The sequence below is a fragment of the Marmota flaviventris genome, unplaced genomic scaffold, assembly GCF_047511675.1.
Source record: "Marmota flaviventris isolate mMarFla1 unplaced genomic scaffold, mMarFla1.hap1 Scaffold_49, whole genome shotgun sequence".
NCBI classification, from domain to species: domain Eukaryota; kingdom Metazoa; phylum Chordata; class Mammalia; order Rodentia; family Sciuridae; genus Marmota; species Marmota flaviventris.
The window spans coordinates 1,850,842-1,860,576 of record NW_027288305.1 but is presented as its reverse complement, the minus strand read 5'-3'; positions in this window follow the sequence as shown (position 1 = coordinate 1,860,576).

Here is a 9,735-nt window from a genome sequence, read left to right as displayed (position 1 = left end):
TGATGGAGGGGATCTCAAAGTGGTCATGCACAAGGTAGGAAATGGATATAGTAAGATATAAGACTGGTGATTGCTGAGTATGTAGATTTTGCTATACAAAATAAGTATTGGTGGATGATATGGGGGTAGGGAGAAAAAAAGCAATAAAAAAAGAAGAAAATCTTGAACAGTAGAGGGGTTCACAGGTTACAAATCTACAATGATAGTGTGAATATAGAGGGTAGTGTTCTTGGAAGCAGCAATAAAATTTGAGAGAAAGAAAAAGGTAATTTTTTGCACAGTTCCCAAGTGAGAGAGCCAGGTGAATGGGTTCTGTGTTTAACTCTTCCCACCTAGGAGTGGAATTTATAGTTCATAGGGTATGTCTCAGTAAGTAGTAAAACACCATTTCTATGTACCTTTACACTTTTTCATGGCTTCAAGCTGACTTTGACAATTCCAGTCACATTACATCTTTGCACTTGTTAGCTATTCATTAATTAATTCATTCATTACATTATTTATTTGTTTTTTATTAATTCACTTATTCTTTAGTTGTCATTGTTTTTACATTACTGGTGATTACATAATTGCATAAATATTCTGAATGTTGAAGTTTTGTTAAATATTGTTTTATGTTTTTATTCATACATTTAATTTTCATTGAAATGTTTTTCCTTTGCGAAGCCTGATTTATATTACACCTCAATCTTCATTTATGAAGACTAGATAAAATCACATTATTCCAAATAACTCAAGGATTTATCATCTTGGCAGAACCCTAATCACCCACTAAAATTGACCCAGTCGTTGTCAACTAAAAGCTGTGTAAAAAGTCCTCTATTTTCTTATATACACTTTAATAAAGAATTCCTCTCTCACTTTTATATTTTGGAGAGTAGACTAACTTCCCAAGCAGTAGTTAATAACCTAGGTGAAATTTCCAACTAGCTCATTATTACCTTTAAATTATTTACATCCTTGACACTAAGAGTGTCACTGATTACGGTTGTTTTTTATTTTTGCAAGATCTCTCTCTCTCTCTCATGACAAATTGAAATCAGATATGCTTTTTCACTAAGAAACACTCTCAGCCTTTAATAAATTATTCTATAAAGAAAAAGGATTTTGCTGATTTTCTTAGAGCCTCACTAAGTTGCTGAGGCTGGCTGAATTTAATCTAATGTTATAGAAGTTTGATATATATATATGGCGTGAATATAGAGGGTAGTGTTCATTTGACTCTTTCTCTTGGGGACCGTGCCAGAGTTACCTTCTTCTTTTATTTCTACCTTATTTCTTCCTCCAAAGAAACTACCCTTTACCCTTATACTACCATTGATCCACCATTAGACTTTTTAAATCTGAACTCTTGAGCTGGTCATTCTTTCCCTCTTTCCTTCACAACACTTTTTTCTCTACCCGTACCTATTCCACCAATACTTTTTCATGAATACTCCCTACTACATACTCAGTATCCACCAATTTCACATCCTGACCCATCCCTGTTCTGCCTTTTCCATGGATCACTTTCAGATCCCCTCCACCCAGATATCAATAGTCCAGAGTAAGGTCAGGCCAGGGTGTTATATATGCAGGTTTTTCCAAGTCATTTACATAACAATAAGCCTATTAAATTGGGGATGTATTTTGTCTTAGGTTAAAAAAGAAAATCTACAGACTGCACTGTTAAACTGAATTGTTTAAAATTCATTAATCTCAATAATTTCAAAAAAGAAATTCTATAAAAAGGAGAATAAAGAAAAGAACATAATACATAAAAGTGACAAATTTGAAGACACACCAAGTGTATATATCAAAGAGTGTCATATATTGGTGCTTTCAAAAGACAAATTAATTTGAAATAAATGTAGTTAATGTGAGATGTAGTAATCATTTATTAATTATATATGATGGTAGTATACATGTATATGTACAAAATGCATCTCATATAATTATGAGTATACATTGCAAAAAATGAACTCTACAGTATTTTTTTTTTAAATTTTGCTGAAAACACTATAAATAGCTACATCTAGGTTTATGTATTACCAAATGTTCAGGATACATTTTGTACTTTATAAAGTTTACAACTAACCAACAGACCTTTTTTTTTTAATTTTTAAAAGGAGTAGTATTTATTTTCAGGTAGAACATATGCCATCATTTATCTTTAAATTTTAAATATTTTTTAAATTATATATGACAACAGAATGTATTACAATTTTTATTACACATATAGAGCAAAATTTTTATTTCTCTGGTTTTATACAAAATATATTTACATGAATTCACTTCCTTATACATGTACTTTATATAACAAAATACATCATATTCCACCATCATTTCTAACCCTATGATCCCTCCCCTCACCTCCCAACCCCCCCCCAAAGGTCATTTTGATACATACTGATGTATGCTATAAAGTTATAGAAAAGAGTATATAACTTATAATAATATGAACAGATAAAGTTTTGTAACTAATACATAGAATAATAATAATAATAATAATAATAATGAACTTGCCATTTAGACATTAATAAATTATACATCTGGCACTAGTGACATCTTTTCCAAAAAAAAAATTGACATCTTTTCCAAAAAAGGGGGCGGGTTATTTGTGGGGAAAATGGTATTCTATGCTTTCTTAATATCAAGAATAAATTATTTTCAGAAGTAATATATATTTCAATATAATAGTAAAATAGAACCAGGTTTCATGGCACATACCTCTAATCCCATTGGATTGTGAGGCTAAGGCAAAATAATCCTGAGTTTAAGGCCAGCCTCAGAAACTTAGCAAGGCCCTAAGAAACTATGTGTGACTCAGTCTCTGTGTGCCCCTGATTTAAATTTCCAGTAAGAAACAACAACAACAAAAAGAATACAAAGTATTGATGAGGACACAAAACAAATTCTCATGAACTAAAGATGGAGTAGAAATTGCTGTTATTTCATCATGAAAACTGTATATATATATATATATATATATATATATATATATATACACACACACACACACACACACACACACACACACACACACACACACATATGAAATACTCCTCACCAAGCTGCTTAGACCTGTGGAAATTATAATATGTGTGTACCATTACAGTGTACAAGTATGTGATAGCATAAGACTAGAGCTATACTTGTTAATACAGTGGAAATCTGGGGCCTAGGAGGAAAGAGGAGGTGATTCAGAAAAATAAAAAATAATAAAGTTTGAGAAAAAATGGTTTCTGGAGCCCAGAAATATTTTTGGTTTAATTAGAGTACAAAATACCACATAAGTATTATATTGAAGTTACATCTGTTAAATACATCATGTGTATAATGGATTTCAAGGAAAATATGTGGAACTTATCACAAACTAAATAAAAATTTACAAAAGCACATAAAATAGCATGTGCGTAAATAAAACTAATCATTACAAAGACAACTATTTTAACTCAATTTAATATATAATATTTTACTATCAAAATTTTAGCATGTTATTCTTTAAATACGAGAAGAGAGCTGGACCTGTTGGTGCACAATTGTATTCCCAGTACCTTGGTAGGCTAAGACAGGTGTATTGTGAGCTCAAAGCCAGCATCAGCAAAAGTGAGGCCCTAAGCAACTCAGTGAGACACTGTCTCTAAATGTCATACAAAATAGGCTTGGGGATGTGGAAAAATTCCCCTGAGTTTAATTCCAAGTACCAAATAAAAGAAAAGAAGGGACCAAAAAAATAAATTTATCTTAGAAATAAAATATATGTAAAATACCCCAAAACCTTTAAAAAAAATCAAATAATATAGTTATTGTAATGAGACACATTTAAAGTATATTATGAAACTATATTGCAATAATACAGACCAATAAATCATAATATGAATCAAATCTGAAACCATATGTAGATCAATAGTATTGTTAAGAGCAATAGAAAGGCATATGTAAAACTAACCATATGAAAACTAACATTAAACGTGAATGAATGAATCTATCCAACCTAAAGTTAGAAATGGGACATAGTGGCAAAGTTCACTGTTAGAGTGTGTGTGCAGAATGTGCAAGATAGTCAGTTCCAATCTTAGCAACACTATAAAAAGCAAATATTAACAGGGAATGATGTTGAAAATAAAGCAGAATATTAAATGAGACACTCTCCCTCCATCTATAGATACATTTAAGGAAAAAAAAAAAAAACTACTGTGAGTGTCTCTTTGGCAAAATCATGAGTGAGAAGAGAGATTTAGATACACTGGATATTAGTCCAGTCTTAAGAAATGTACCACATTTGGGACAAAATCCCCAATTACCATCATCACCTCTAGTGAACAGAAATATGAGAGAGGGGCTGAGGATGTAGCTCAGTTTTTAGAGGGCTTGCCTTGTATGCACAAGGCCCTGGGTTTAATCTCTAGCAACCCCCCTACCAAAAAAAAAAAAAAAAGAAAGAAGGAAATATGAAAGAAATAATACAAAAATTGGTGATATCTAGGAGCCATAAACGCCTTCACAAGTGTTTCATCATCTGTGACCAAGACACAAAAATACCCAAATATCAAAGCTATCAATTTATCTCAAAACAACATCTGCCAGCATATTTTCCCAATTACTGTTGCTGACAGATGAAGTTCACTCTAGCTTGTATTGTAGGTGAAATTACGGAGGAATCCAGTAAACTACTCTTAGTTTGAGTGAGATTTTTGCACTTCCTGAATCCTGCCCCAACCCTGATACACTAGTAATAAGGCCAGAACTACCAATTCCTCCTAGAAAAAGTTTTTGGTTTTTTTTGGTGGGTGTGTGTATGTGTGTATTGAATGTTTCAAATTTAACATATTTTGTTTATGTTACTATGTCCCTGATACACTAGTAATAATGCCAGAACTACCAATTGCTCCTAGAAAGTTTAGAAAGTTTTTTTGTGTGTTTGGATGTGTGTGTGTGGATGTGTGTACTGAATATCTCAACTTTAACATATTTTATTTATGTTACTATGTACTGAAGTTCCAATCTCTAGAACAAAAGGTGACTGAGCTTATGTAAATCTCTGTAGATTTCAAACAAATGAATTTACATTCTGTTCCCAGCACTTTTATGAACTATGATACCAAATAGTAGTTCAGAAAGGAGGTTAAAAAACAATGATCCCTGTTTATTCCAACAAATCTTTACAGAATAGTCCTAAATTGGCTACTTCATATAAACTTTCCACAGGGATAAAATGCATCAGTCAAAGAGATTTTCTGTAGCCTGGGCAGTGTTGTTGAAAAGGTTATTATAATAATTTGAAAGAGCTAGGTGTGGTGGCAAATATGCTAGAGGCTAGACAGGCGAGTCAGGAGGATTGTGATTTGAAAGACAGCCTTAACAACATAGCAAGGCTATAAGCAACTTAGTGAGATATTAGTGATATATCACCTGTCTCAAAAAGAAAAAAAAAAAGGACTGGGGACATAACTCAGTGGAAAGCACCCCCCGAGTTCAATTCCTAGCACCAAACCACACCAAACCAAACAAATATCTGAAAGATAGTAGGGACTCCAGAGTATATGTGTATATGTATAGATAAAAATTTTGGTTAAAATATAAAGTTAATAAAGATAGTTTTGAAAAAACTAACATGGTTCTTTTTTTTAAAGAGAGAGAGAGAGAGAGAGAGAGAGAGAGAGAGAGAGAGAGAGAGAGAGAGAGAATTTTAATATTTATTCATTCATTTTAGTTTTCAGAAGACACAACATCTTTGTTTATATTTGGTGCTGAAGATCGAACCCAGCACCACACGCATGCCAGGCAAGCGCACTACTGCTTGAGCCACATTCCCAGGTCCTATCATGGTTCTTAAGAGCTCAAAATAAAAATGCCATATAATCCACAAATAATAATTTTCTTGAAGCAGGGTATTATTGTGAATGTCTGTACTCTCAGTGGCACAGGAGGATGAAACAGGAGCAACTTAAATGCAAGACCAGCCTCAGAAACTTGGCAATAGCTTAAGTGACTCAGTGATATCCTGTCTTATTAAAAAAAAAATAGGGATGTAATGATAGACCCAACCTGATCTTTTCTTAAAATTGGGAGCCATCTCACCACAAATCCATGAAAAGATAATTTCGGCTTTACTATAAATTACTGCAAATTCTGAATCTGCTTGGAATGCCTGCCTGTGTATTGAACTCACCCATGCCTGGCTCTCAGACAAGATAGCAGCCCTCTCTAAAACTTTAATGACACCTCATAAATATTGGCCTTCCCTGGCCAGACAATGACCCTCTCAGAGGCTCAAATGGTCCTAATAAATTCTGATATTGTGTCCAGCAAAAAATGTAAACTACCATTAGTGTGATGCTTGTCAGAATTCTGTTATCTGTAACCCCCCTTTGTGTAACTTTCTGGGCTATAAAGCTGGGCTGCAGAAAAGCTGGGGTTTCTGTCTTGTTCCCACGGTTTTGGGAGGGAGAGGCAGCCCAGCTGGTCAAAATAATAAGCTTGCTTTAATTTGATTTTAATTGGAGTCAGTGGTCTTTTCTTGTGTCCTTGTCTAACATTTTGGGGGCCCCAGTGAAATGACCCTGCCAGACCAGATCACAAGACCAGACTGCTGGAAATTCTGAAGCCGGCATTCACTCCAGGGCTCCGGGATGGAGAGCCACTCTAGGGGGTGCGCACCTTGAGATGTTCCAAGGCCTTGGAGTGAGCCTCAGTCCCTGGAGCACTGCAGTGAACTGCCGCACTAAAACTATTAGCAAGCACCTGGTGGAGGAGGCCTCCATAGGTAAATGGTGCCTTTATAACATCTATTATCCAGTAAAGGGAGATCTCTTCTGAAGACTGAGAGGTGGCCTGGCAAGGCTGACATATACTCCTGTCCGGGACAGTAACGAGAAATTGTTCTGTCCTCTGTTCTGTTCTGTAGGGAATTCCTCTGGAAGGATAGAGAGGTGCCGACGGGCTTGCACACGCTCCTACCCTGGAGCTTTAGCAAGACGTTGCATTGCTCCTCTGTTTTTCTGTTTTGGCACCGGGTTTCTGTTTTCTTGTGTTTTGTTCTGTGTTCTATATGTTTTTTGTTTGTTTGTTTTTGTGCCTTTTGTTGTGTGATTTCTGTGGTAAAAACTTAAGGATATTGGACGTGAAACTGGGTAATAAAGCAAGTAAGCCTGAAACCCCTTTGGACTGTGTTTTAAGGAACTGCGATGAACTTTATCCCCCTTTGTTAAGCAGGATGAGAGAACCCCTAGCCGGCTGCTGGAGCACACCCACTGCAGAGGGCAATGCCTGCTGGGGATCTAAGAACTGAGTATCTCCTAGGTTAACAAGTGAACCTCCTTTAAAACCCCTTGTCCCTCCAAATCAAGAGAGTCACAACCTTTGGGCAGAGTCCCTGTGTTTCTCCTTTGTTAGCAAAGCAATAAACCTCCCTTTTTCTTTTTCTCAAAACCCTGTTCTCATTATTAAATTGACATTAATTGGCTTCAAGGTCAGGAACCGAACTTTCAGTTACAAATTTTGATACCCCCACCCCCCTGGAAATTTTTGAGAGCTGACTACTGAAGTGTTAGGAGATGGAGCATGCCTGGGGTGGAATGGAACCAGAGGAGCTAATCCTGTAAGTAAAAGGAGGGACTGAGGGACTCCCAGCAGCTGCTGAAGCCCTGTTTCTTCGGGGAATTCCCTCCTTTCTTCCTTGCACTGTGAGGATTATGCCACCTCTGTCTTCTTAAAAAAATAGAAAAAGAAAAAGGGGACACTAAATGCAGTAAAGTCGCCATGGAGACCCTTGATTTTACATTTCAGGTTGCCCCTCTGTGAAAACATCTGGTACCCTTGTGGGGACATCTATAGTGCCACTGGTGTAGGAGATTTTTCTCTTATCTGCTCTGTTTTAAAGGTTTCTGTCTGTCAGCCATGGTCTGGAGCTCCTTTCTGTCTGTCTGTCCTGTGTCTTTGTTTCTGGCCCTTTAAGACATGTGCAATAATGTGTTGATATTATAAATTGTTTCTTGGGAATGATCTTAGCTGAATGTGTGTCTAAATGATGATGTTTTATTGTAACAATCTGTTATCTAAATAAGTTTTTGAAGCATTGCACAATCTTGCAGTTAAAAGTTGGTTTTAGGTAATTGTTTAGTTTATGATTTCAGATAATTCATGCCAGAGAACTTAAATACTTAGGATGGAAAACTAAAGAACTGTACTTCCAAGTTGGCAAGTAACTTCCCAATCATTCAGTCTTTTTTTTTTTCACCAATTTTGAATTGGGTAGCCTGGGAAAATGTCACTGTGTGTACCAGTGCATTAATTTGGACAAGGATAGTAAATCATAGTATGGTATCTGTTGACTAAACAAGATGTAAAGATATAAAATTTTGTGAATTGTATCTTAAACTTGTATCATTATTTTCAACATCCGAACCTGAAAATTATGACTTATGGTTAAAATGCCTTAGGCCTGAGGTGTCTTCTCAGAATAGCAGTTTTTCCCCTGCTCCTTCCAGACCTCAGCCAGGACTTATGTTGAAATGCAAATGAAAGAAGCCTGCAAGCTCAGTATGAGACTGATCTGAGGCCTTAACAAAAAAGGTAAATTGTATGGTATTTACTAATTACTGGCCAGTCATTTTTTTCTAGGATTCTTGTTTTTTTTTTTTTTTTCTTCTTCTTAGATTCTGTATTTTTTTGAGCTCATGATTTCGATCCTACAGACATAGGTTAATGTTTTTCTGATCAGTTCTATCTTTGACCAACTGTGGAGTTTTTGAAACATTGCAATGGAGATTTCATCTGTGAAAAGCTACAAGGCCTTTACTATTGTTATGTGTGCACACTTGTGTTATGTGTTGTATGTCTATATATATATATATACATATGTCTGTATCATATATATGATATACAAATTAACATATATAAGAAGCTCTCATAAAAACAAAGTTTAAAAAGTGGATCCAAAGATTTAAATCATGTGATTTAAATGGCTCAATTTAAATTGGATAAACAGATAAAATAAATGTCTTTAACTTTAAGCTTACATGTTTTTCTAGGTGTTCAAAAAACTCATAAAATATTAATGTCTATAAAATGTCTAATATGCCTTGGTTCTAGGATTTTTCCTTCAACAACAACAAAAAAATGGCTAGCACTGTTCAACTCACTTGTCTAATATTTTGATAAAATAAGTAAAGTAAATTTGATATGGATTTACTCATTCATAAGTACTTTTGTTACATATCTGATTAATTTACTAAGGTCTGTATGAGTTTGTTTTTACAATCAGTCATGTGTTAAAGAGACAAAAAATTCTTAAAACATAAGTTTACCCATTACATTGTGTTTATTAAGTTTTATTTTTTTCTAGAGCAAGCAACCATAAAAATTAAACAACTGGTTAAATAAAAACTGTTATTTTAGAGCATTGTACTGTCATTTTTTTAAAAGCTAAACTTGGTTAATATAAAAACATCAATGTAATTATGATGCTATTAATGTGCTCATATCTTCCAGGTATACAAGTCTGTAAGGGAGAAACTTTAAAAGAGCATATATCAAGCTAGTGTTCTGAAGTTGTATGGTAAAAAAAAAAAATATATTGGTGATTTATTTACTTGTTATCAACAAGATATGTAAAGTTTTATGTTACTTTTTACATTGGGGAACAATTTAAATGTATTTTTAAGTTAATGAGAGCCTAAATTATGTAAAGGTTAAAAACTTTTTTAACCTTTCTTTAAGCCTTTCTTTAAATCATGTTTTAAATGTGATATC